Source organism: Fukomys damarensis, unplaced genomic scaffold (genome assembly GCF_012274545.1).
Source record: "Fukomys damarensis isolate Sample0158 unplaced genomic scaffold, DMR_v1.0_HiC HiC_scaffold_1, whole genome shotgun sequence".
In the NCBI taxonomy this organism is placed as follows: domain Eukaryota; kingdom Metazoa; phylum Chordata; class Mammalia; order Rodentia; family Bathyergidae; genus Fukomys; species Fukomys damarensis.
Window position 1 is genome coordinate 66,119,031 of NW_022900913.1, and position 10,286 is coordinate 66,129,316.

At 41.3% G+C, this 10,286-nt stretch overlaps 1 pseudogene; it reads left to right on the top strand.

The window, feature by feature from the left end:
• The first annotated feature begins 934 nt into the window (after nucleotides 1-934).
• On the top strand, nucleotides 935-9,781 carry LOC104861267 (annotated as a pseudogene).
• The last annotated feature ends 505 nt before the right edge of the window (nucleotides 9,782-10,286 follow it).

A 10,286-nucleotide genomic window follows, 5' to 3' on the forward strand; every position in this document is an offset into this window, starting at 1 on the left:
TCCTGAGCTCATCTATTTTTTTGTCAGTTTCTGCTCTAGAGTCTCGAATCACGACTTCCATTTTGCTCACTATCTCTATGGTTATCTGGGAAATTATTTCTGTTTTGAATTTTTCTAGAGCCTGATTGATCTGTTTTGTTACTTCCTGTGCTTTGAGTTCAGGGTGTCCTGGTGGTTCACTATCGGCCTTTTCATCCTCATTTGCCCTACTGTTTGCCATTGGTGAACTGGAAGTCTGTCCTTGTGTCTTGCTTAAGTGTTTTCTCATTTTAATTTTTGTTGTCGGACTGTCCTTGGTTTAATCTCTGGATTATCACCCAAATCTTCCTGATATAGTTGCACCCTAGCTTCTGTGTCTCTAACGACCCACAGACATTCTCATCTTCATAACATCAGAGAAAACAGCTCATCAAATCAACGGCAATGCTTTACCCCAACTGATACAATCAGCAACACATTAAGATCAAGCACAACTTGGACACTGACCACCTGTGGTAGTCACTAGTCTATCACCCTTAAATCATTTGAATTAAATTGAAATCAAGAAGCAGTCCAGAACATGTCTGCAGTGAACAAAATTTCAATATAGTGTATTTACCATTTAATGGCTCAGACAGAGCGAGGATGCAAGACCCCTGATCTCAGTTAGCTGATGGCTGAACCCCATGATGCTGACTGACCTCGGGCTGCAAGGCCCAGATTGAGTTCCCCATCCTTCTGAATGGTTGAACTCCGCAACGTTCTATTACAGGTTTCCCACGCCCTTTCTTTAAAGATGTTCAAAGTTGGGAACTCAGAAAAATACCCTTGATGACCGCCTCTGTCTTTGCAGAGTGAGTCCAAAGACTTGCACAGTCAGGAGGTCTGAGAGTGGGGGGGGGGGCTTATGGGGGTTCAGGGGCGCCCGCGCAGCTACCTTCCCCGCACTTGAGCGATGGCGGCTGGGTCGGGAGCAGGCTTGGTTCTCCTTCCCGGGGTGGATCGGCGCCCGGCCTACCTCCCAGCGCTTGAGGGATGGCGGCTGGATCGGGAGCAGGCGTGCTTCTCCTCTGGTGTGAAAAACTTTAATAATAATAAGACCCTGATGAGATAATTGACAATGTGAAATAGGAAGAAAAGGGTTAAAGGTGTAAGGAAAGTGGGAATGGTAGGGGAAAGGGAATAAGGGAAAAGAAAAAAATATGAGAAAATGAAAAAATGGAAATAAAGTGTTTGTACATGGGGAGGGTAGGAGAGGGTGAAGGGAGGGCAGGGGTGTGGGGAAAAAATGAGAACCAAGGCCTCTCATGTAAAGGTACAAGCTCCCAATGATGAATGTGACTGTACTGTATACCAAAGTGTACCAATAAACTCAATAAGAGAAAAAATAAATAAAAATTCAACAGAAAGGAAGGGCCTGCAAAATTGGAGCAAAGCAGCATGGTTGATAAAAGATTCACATTAAAAGGAAGCCAAATATTTGCATCAGGACAATAGGAAATATACTTTGAGGTTATCTCAGGAATCAGCAAGACCCCTATCTTTGGATGTTCACAGGTGGAAAGGGGAAAGATTTTTGCTTTGGAAGAGACCTCCAGGGCATGCTGTTTCAGAATGGATACCTAGGAAATTTCTTCCCCAGAATTTGGTTCACAGTGTTTAGGCATCTAGGCACTCAGGGGCCTCTGCAGCCAAGATCAGAGATGAGGGTAGCTACTACTGAATCTGGCAGCATACCTTAGCACCTTCATGTGGTCCTGGCTTTGTAGGCATGCATAATGTAAGCGTTGTGGGGTCAAGAAGGCTTCCACACAGATTTTACAAGAAGGTCTGGAAGGCCAGACAGTGTGCCCCTGAGAATTGTAAGAGTGAAGACCCCATAAATTGGAAAAATCCAGTAACACTGAACATCTGAAGAAAGCCACAGGCAGTGAGCAGACCCAACCCAAGAAATAGTCTATGAGGGATGCAATCAGCAATGCTGTAAGACCAGAGCTGCCCAAACCTTTTGCAATTCATATCTAGCCACAATTTGCCCACAATACTAGACATGGAACTACATGACTTCATGCTTGCCGAGCTGAGTTTAGGTCTTGCTCTGTCCCCATTCCTTTTCATCCTCCAATTTCTCCATTTTCAAGTGAGAATGTTCATGCTGTGCCACTGTAGGTTGGAAGTGTTTAACTTTCTTTTTTATTTTTATAGGGGCTCATACCTAAGAATTTGCCTCTACTCTCAGAGAAGACTTAGAACTTGGACTTTTCAGCAATGCTGGAACTGTTAAAATTTTGGCAACTCCTAAAGATGTACTAAATATATTTTGCATAAAGAGGTGGACATGAGCCTTTTGGGGGCCAAGAGAAGAATACTATTATTTAGATCAAAAATTGTCCCAAAAGTCTCATGTGTTTAGAAGGTGATTGGATTATAGGGGTACTATAGCTGGCTTACTATTAGGATATGGTGACTGGTTGGAAGAGGCAAACATATCTCCTTCCCCAGAGCCCCACTTCTCACTCTGATTCCTGGCCACCATGATATGAGTAACTTTTCTCTGTGCCAGGCCTTTCCACCATGCCATTTCTGCATTTGAGCTTGCTGGTTATGGACTGAAATTTCTCCTTTAGGACCTGAATTATGTCACTCAAAGCTCTTCTTGCCTTGAGGTTTTGTGTTAAGAAGTCTGCTGTGATTCTCATCGGCTTCCCTTTGTATATAATGTGTTTATTTTCTCTAACTGCTGATAGAATTGTGTTCTTCTATTGGGTTCCTGGAATCTTAACTGTTAAATGCCTATGTGTAGATTTTTTTTTATTATGGCTAGTTGGAGTCCTATGTGTCTCACTTATCTATATGCAAAGTTATTTTCCCCTGCTTGGAAAGTTTTCTGCCATTACTTCTGTGAATATTTTGTGTCATCTGTATATGCAAAGTTATTTTCCCCTGCTTGGAAAGTTTTCTGCTTTTACTTCTGTGAATATTTTTTGTGTCATCTGCACTCTCGCCTATTTCTTCATTGACTGATCAGTTTTATGTTCTTCTTTGCATCATCTAACAGCTGCTGAATTGATTTCTCCTGGCCCCTTACTATTTTTAAATTTTTTTTCTTTTCCTGGTCACTCATTGCAATCCTGTTTTCTATATCTGAAATTCTGCCCTCACATTGGCTCATTCTGCTGCATAAACTTTCAATGGAATTTTTAATCTCCTGGAAATCTGTTTGCATCTGTTTTCCATTTGTTTCCTATATTGGGATTCCATCATGTTTCTCAGCTCATTTAATTTTTTATCTGTGATTTCTCTAGATTTATTAATCAAGCCTTACACTATGGTCACAATCTCTGTTGTTATCTGAGAAATTATTTGTGATTTCATTCTTTCCAGATTCTTTTTAATTGCCAGTTCAGGGAGTCCATGTGGTTGAACGTCAGATTGTTCCATCTCATTTCCCTTTTGGGTTGCCTTAGGTGATCTGCAAGTCTGGTTTTGAGACTTGTTTACATGTCTTCTCTTTTCAAAAGATGCAGACTGCTGTGCCTTTGTTGAGGCAACTTTCTGCTCACCCAGTGGTCTTCAATATTCTGCAAGCCACCAAGCAGCCTTTTCTTGCTGCTAACCTCTGCACCAATTCCTGGGTTCAGAGTGCTGGGCTTCTGGATCCCTTCTCTGTCTTGTTGTCCAGGTATGGTTCTGGCTGGGGCCTGTGCACTCTTGGGATGGTGTCTAGGCATGTCTCTGGGTAGGGCCTGCCCTCCTGCATAGCTGTTGTCTTGGAGGGCCTTTGGCAGGGGGCTTTGCTCCCCAGTTGCTCGTGTCTGATCAGGATTCTGGCTAGCGTCTTCACACACTTACCAATGGTATCAGGTGGCCCTCTAGATGTTGCTTATGAACCTGCACAGCTCTTTTCCAGGTGGGTCTTTGGCTGGGGCCTGTGGGCCCAAACAGTTGGGTTGGGGCCCTGGCTGGACCTGCCTGCAGCCACACCACTCTGGTCCACACCCGCTTCTCTCTGTGATCTGTGCACACTTACAAGTGGTGTCAGGGTGGGCCTCTGGCTATTGTTTGTGCACTTGTCTGACATGAAATTTCTGAAACTGTGAGCCAAATAAATTTCTCTTCCTTTAAGTTTTCCATGTTTGGCATTACATCTCAGCAATAAGAAAGTGACTAAGAGGACCTACTAATATTCTAAGAGGAAGTATAAAATAACAATCTCCTTGAAAAAACAAACTAGTCATTGGAAAAGATAGTAAGGTATATTCACAAATGAAAATTCCATTCATAGTTGGAATTATCTTCTCAGGAAAGCTTTCCTGGGAGAGACAGGACTGGGAGAAGCTGAAGTAAGCTTTGTTCTCACCCAGGACAGAAATGACGGAGTTCTTTCTCTTGCTCTGGGAGAAGTCTACCCCAGGTATATGAACACCCAAGGTTCACTTCAAATACAGCACTGTGCCTCCATTCTCCTCCTTGTCTTCCAGCTGAATCTCTAGAAATTTTCCTCTTGGGTACCCAGTTCCTGCGCAGAGCCACTGAAGAGGTTAAATCATCCTGGCTCCAATCTGGTACAGCTATGTGAGCTGCAGTACAATTGGTAGCCTGTCAGGTTTCAGGGCACTGATTTTCTCAGAGGTAATCTTACTTTTTCATTTACATTTTCTGTTTTGCAAAACTTCTTTAAAACTGACAACATAAGGCTTGAGTTTACACAAATGATGCCTTAAAGTTACACAGGATGGCTTAAAGATTTACCATCATCTGAATTTTCACTTTTTTTTTTTTTTTTGCATAAGCTTGGTCTTGGTCTTTTAAGCTTGACAAACCCTCTACATGCACTTTTGTGCCATAAACCCTTATTGCTCTACTATAACCTGCCTCAGAACGGAAGCTCATAGCATGAGGATAAGGCCATGGGCACCTACGTTATAAGTCCCCATCTGCCCTCTGGTCAGAGGTGTGCACATCACTGGTTTAATCACATCTCATTTAGTTGTGTAATGCTGACATAGACACATGGAGTGCACCCCAGAACCCTTTTCTAGGTTTGCCTTACTAACCATAAAGGAGGGACCCAGTGCTCCCTTTAGCACCTAAAAAGGGATAATCTCACTCTTAACCCCATGAAATATTTTGAGTTTAGAAATGGAAACCCTCATCAAGGCCATCCCAGGTGTTCTAGCAGGGGTCTTCTTGCCTTAGATAGATAAGTGCAGGAGGCCAGCCCCCCTCTCCCCACACTCAGAGCCCCTCCACATGGCCTGTTAAACCTAAAACAGCTAAGACAATGTCGTTCATATACACAGTGCAGTGTTCTTCAGAGCTAGGAAAGAAAGAAATTCTGTCATTTAAAACAACATGTTTGGAACTGGATGGATTATGGATGATTATGGTGAATGAAATAGGCCAAACAGGGAAAGACACACATCATATGTAGAATATAATGGAACCCATGTAGCAGATAGTATAATGATAGCTCGCAGTGCCTGGAAGAGGAGGGCAAATGAGATTATAATCAAAAGGTACAAACTCAGGAGACATATGTTTGATTTTTTTTTAAATCTGCTGCATGAGGAATACAGCTAATAGTTGAGCACTGTACACTTCAATGGCTCTAGGAGGGTGGATCATGAGTATTTTAACCACAAATATTCAGTGTTTGAGGTTAGTTAATTTCATTTAGTCATTACACATAGTATTCAGAAAACATCACTTTGCACCCTATAAATATAGGTGGCTATAATTTTTCAATATATAATAAAAACAAGTAAAGGTGATTATTCATGTTAAAATGAGCAGTTAGCACCATTCTAAACATTTTATACCTATTGACCAACATAACATGCACAATAGCCCAGTAAGAAAATACTATAATGAGGTCTGGGGATTAGTTCAGTAGTTCTGCGGCCTGCCTCACAAGCACAAGTTCCCAAGTACCACCAAAAAAAAGAAAACACTATGATGATCTCCATAGGGAACACTGAAACAGACAAAGTAATATGCCTAAAATTACGCATATACTAAGCATTGGAGCTGATATTCAAACCAGGAGGCTGCTTCTAAAACCAGCCAGCTCCTGCCTACAGTGTGAAAGTGTTTGCACCTCCCAGGCTCTTGACCTGCTGCTACAGATTTTAGTACAAGCCAGAAGCAAGACTCAACTGCAAAGGGCTGTGTGTCTGTTTCAGTGATATACATCACCTACAAGTGGAAGGCAGGCGAGATAGTAACAACCCAGAAAGGAATGTACACAAGACCAAAAAAAAAAGGTGGTGAGGTCTGCTGAGTCAACTTAACTTGGGTCCGTGTCTCATGAAGTCAAGGGCAAAGAGGTAGTAGACAGGAAGAGTGTTAATTAAGAAGAGAGAAGTACTTCCCAATAGTCTGGAGGAGACCTGAAAGTGAATTGACAAGGGGGCTCTTTGTCTAGGAGTTTCTATACCAAAAAAATAACAGGGACTCAAACCACTTCAAGTCAAACTAAGGTTAATAAAAAAGCTTACATCAACTAAAAATGGGCCTGTGAGGAATCAAGACACACAACAAGCATATGTCTGCAGGTGCCTCTTGGCCTCTGTCCTATCCTAGTCATTCATTAAAAGAACAAAGTAAGAAGGGAAAAACATTTTCTGGATAGGTAGGAGCAGAAGTCATAGTAGGCATCAATTACTTTGCTAATTACCTCGCTCATTACATCCCTGGACTTGATCATCTGTCTGATTCTTGTTGATCTCAGCCTCATGCTTATCTGATTAAGCCCTGGTAATCCTGACTCTATCTTGGCCTCAGTGCCTCTCTAGGTGGCTGCTATCTTCTGCCTAACTTGCATGTCTATAATTTTGGGATGGCCTAGGAGTACTGGGGCCTGGGGGCTTCTCTGGCAGGAGGAGGGGCCCCTCCACATGTGGGGTTGACCCTCCTAAGACTGTATGATCTGTACAGCTGGGGCCAAGATATGCTGTACACCTCCATTCTGGTGCCACCAACTAGAAAGATCTGGGTAACAATGACTATTTCTCACTATCATCTTTCATTGGTAACTCTGAATCCATTTCCCCTTATAGACTTTTCTAAAAAACTTGGAGCTATCTTGTTTCTTTTTCTTTCTTTCTTTCTTTCTTTCTTTCTTTCTCTTTCTTTCTTTCTTTCTTTCTTTCTTTCTTTCTTTCTTTCTTTCTTTCATTTTTTTTTAAGACAGGGACTCACTATGTAGTTCAGGCTGTCCTTAAACTCACTATATGGCCCAGAATGGCCTCATATTCGTGGCAATCCTGCTGCCTCAGCTTTCTGAGTGCTGAGATTACAAATGTGCACCACCACCCCCAGCAGAAATGTCTTGTTTCTGTTGGAATCCACTAAAGGATGCTGTTCTCTCCCCCTACCCACTATCCCTCCCTCGAACACACATAGTGTTAAACCAAGCAAGTTCTAGGCCTTGCCTGAACTTTTCTGCTTCTGCTTCTTCCATATAAAAGGCACTTAAACAACCCTAGTTGTGTGCCAGGATCCTTACTTTTTGAAAAGCACAGCTCAAATGCCACCTACCCTAACAAGCCCTGGTAGATCTCTACAGAAAAGTAATTATTGTATCATCTTTCCCCTCTATAACTCTAAGAGTTTCATTTTAGCTCTTTCTAATTGCTTCTTCTTGAACCTTGCCCTTGCTATACCTTCCATTTCCATAATGGATATTCTAACACCACTGAGAACCCATCAATAGACACTCAAAGTATTACTTTGGTATCTTGGACTCCCATGATGGTTGATATTGAAATGAGATTGTAATTATTGCTCATGATGTCTGGTAATATGGAAGAAGATGATTAAAAATAACATAAGACTATAGGAAATGATGGTGAATATTTGCTTCAAAATAAGAAGATAAAGTATTTATTTCATCGTACAAAGAAACATCATAAATTTGCATTATGAAAGGACCCCAGCAGATAGAAGAAAGTTTTATCTCCATCTTACCAATGGAAATTCTATATCCCACAACCTTAATTTCTCTTCTGGTATAATATAAATACACTCATTGATCAATTTTTTAAAATAGCTTAACAGAACAAATTATTATTTTAATATTCTCTCCTCAACCCTACCAACCTCAAGTGATATTGGTGAATGCCTTAAAATATGTAAAGATATTCAATGCTTCATTTACCTTCTGGGAATTTTAACTCTTGTTTTCATGTACATTAATAATATCTTGGTGTAATTTTTCCCAAGAGAATGTATCCAAATAAGTATACATAGATTTACATACATAATTGCTAATAAGCCTTCTAAGAAGAAAGTAGCCTTCCATCCAAGTGGAAATGATATCACTTTAAATCAGACATTAATGATTGTAAAAGTATTTTTACTAAGTTATAGAACAATGCCAGGTTATAAATCAAAAGCAATTAGGAAATATAAATGGCAATTTTGATAAGTGGTTATTTGAAGGTTGTGTGCACACTACAATCTCTACTATGCCTTATCTTCCATTTTGTCTATCATAATGTGTGCACCATTTTTATTTGAAAGAATTTCCAAATAGTTGGGAGTATTACCCTGTTTCCTATCATGCATGTCAAAGAGACAGACATCTCCTTTCCAGCTCCCTACTCTGTGGGTTATGGGTATGTGATAATGAATTTTGAGGGAGTAATCAAAAGGCTTGGAGGGAAATAGATTGTTAGGATTAACTACTGATTTACCAGAGTCCTACAGAATTTTAGTTTATAGAAAAGGCAGCAAATCAAATTGGGGTAATAGTGTTATGGGGTTTGGTGGGTCTTTTGAAGTCTTTATCCAGAAGCAAAAAGTGTAAACTCTTTACAAGTGACTTAATGTGATATCTGGCAATGCTTCAAAATATTTCAGCAAAAACACTACAAAAACAGTTAAATGGGACCAGGATGTAGCTCAGTGACAACCATACCTGCCTGGCAAGTGCAAGGACCTGAGTTAGATTCCTGGTACCAAAAAAAACTTTAAATAGAAGGTAGGCTTAAGATTGATGGAACTGTGATAAATTGAGGAATGTGGGAATGACTACAAGAGCTTCATTATACACTCCTATTGTGTCTGTTTGATATTTTTCCTAATAATATTTGCTTTGATTTGGATCTGGGATGTCCCACAATGACTCACAGTGTCTTGAAGGCTCAGTTCCCGGCCTGTGGCACTATCAGGAGGTGGTGGAACCATCAGGAGGTGAGACCTCATAGAAGGAAGTTAGGTCAACAGGGCTTGCACTTCAAAGAGATATTGGGACCCTGGTCCCTCCTGGCTCTGTTTGCTTCCTGGCTGCCATGAGATGGTTGTCTTCCTCTGGCACATGCTTCCATTATGATGTCCTACCTCCCCACAGGTGCAAAGCAACAGGTCAACCAACTATAGACTCAAACCTCAAAAGCCATGGGATAAAATAAAACTTTCCTGTTTAAAAGTTGATCATTTCTGCAGCCATAGCCAGTCAGTCACAAGGGATATAGCAGCAGTTGCTGGCTGAGAAGCAGACTGCCAAGTTGTCTGAGACTCACAAAAGAAAGAACTGGAGGCTGAAGAGGGTGAAAGGAGCAGCTCAATCTGAGATTGAACAGTACTTTCTGCAGATGGAGAAAGAGTTCAAGGCCATGAAGCTGTGGCTTTGAGATCCCATGGCAGGTGCAAGAGTGAAGTGGAGAAGGACACTCAGAAGAAGATGGTCATCCTCCAGACCTTCCAGCAGAACAGGGAGGAAGTCCTGGACAACCTCTTGAATTTTGTCTATGACATCGAGCCAGAAATCCATGAAAACTACCACATACATAAATAGGAGAATGAAGTGCTTGTTCCCAGACTCGTCTTGTAGATCTTCTCGTGGAACCTGAAACTTTAGGGAAGTTGGTTTCTATTCTTAAGAAATGCATTAAATTACTTCTTATGTTAAAAAAAGAAAGTTGATCATTGCAGGTATTCTGTCACAGTGGTGATCGAACAAAATGTTAAAATGTTTAAATCCAAGAGTACATCAGGGAGTGTCCCAGAGTGTGTGGGCACCATGGGGTCACCAGAGGCACCAGACTCAGAGGCAGCTTCTTCCTGATCCTGCCTGCAGCTATGCCTGGGTTCCCTTTTTTGCTGCTCCATTTCTTAGGTGGCATCTCCACTTCAGATTCAATGAACTACCCAATATCCTTACAATGCAGGATTATTTTCTACTTAGGTTCCTGTAGTTTGCATCTAAGAAATTGCCTGGTAAAACCTAACCAATTAAAACTCTGGAAGATTGTTTTGGTTGTCTCATCCACTAAATGTAACTAGTTAATATGCAACTGGAC